At 40.7% G+C, this 1088-nt stretch overlaps 1 pseudogene; it reads right to left on the reverse strand.

The window, feature by feature from the left end:
- Window positions 1-299: 299 nt before the first annotated feature.
- Window positions 300-460, reverse strand: LOC125998894 (cytochrome b-c1 complex subunit 10-like; annotated as a pseudogene).
- Between the last annotated feature and the right edge of the window lie 628 nt (window positions 461-1088).

Here is a 1088-nt window from a genome sequence, read left to right on the forward strand (position 1 = left end):
AAAAATTTATTAAAGTGTGTGTGTGTTGGCCAAAAACTGGTGGTGATAAGGGTTTACTCCTAGCTCTGTCCTTGGGGGAACCCAATCGGGTGTCAGGGACCAAAGTCAGGGTTGGTTGCAGGCAAAGCAAATGCCATACTTACTGTACCATTGCTCTGGACCTTCTTTTTTTAAGAGGGAGATTAATAGGATGTCTGTTCACACAGCCATTTCCAGCTCAGCCAAGAACACAGTGCCCCATGTGGGTCCCTCCTTCCAGCATCATGACAAAGCACCAGGACAGAGATATGTGGAGTGCCTTAACTGTCTTTGTTGAATTTGCTGTTAATATAGGGGACTCAGTCGAGAATCACCGCCAATCGGTGGGCCCCACAGTGTCCCTGACCTCCCATATGTCTGCTGTGGGGACCCAATTCTTAGCCAGCTGGGTGTACCACAGCCCCAAGAACCAGGTCAACATGGTTTTAGTCTGTAGGTCATGGTCTGGTTCTTTCTTTCTTTCTTTCTTCTTTCTTTCTTTCTTTCTTTCTTTCTTTCTTTTTCTTTCTCTTCTTTCTTTCTTTCTTTCTTTCTTTCTTTCTTTCTTTTCCTTCCTTCCTTCCTTCCTTCCTTCCTTCCTTCCTTCCTTCCTTCCCTTCCTTCCTATCCTTCCTTCCTTCCTTCCTTCCTTCCTTCCTTCCTTCCTTCCTTCCTTTCCTTCCTTCCTTCCTTCCATCCTTCCTTCCTTTCTTTCCTTTCTTTCCTTTCTTTCTCTTTCTTTCTTTCTTTCTTTCTTCTTTCTTTCTTTCTTTCTTTCTTTCTTCTTTTCTTTCTTTCTTTCTTTCTTTCTTTCCTTTCTTTCTTTCTTTCTTTCTTTCTCTTCTTTCTTTCTTCTTTCTTTCTTTCTTTCTTTCTTTCTTTCTTCCTTTCTTCCTTTCTTCCTTCCTTCCTTCCTTCCTTCCTTCCTTCCTTCCTTCCTTCCTTCCTTCTTTCCTTCTTTTCTTTCTTTCTTTCTTTCTTTCTTTCTTTCTTTCTTTCTTTCTTTCTTTCTTTCTTTCTTTCTTTCTTTCTTTCTTTCTTTCTTTCTTTCTTTCTTTCTTTCTCTCTCT

This window comes from Suncus etruscus, chromosome 2, assembly GCF_024139225.1.
Source record: "Suncus etruscus isolate mSunEtr1 chromosome 2, mSunEtr1.pri.cur, whole genome shotgun sequence".
Lineage (NCBI taxonomy): Eukaryota > Metazoa > Chordata > Mammalia > Eulipotyphla > Soricidae > Suncus > Suncus etruscus.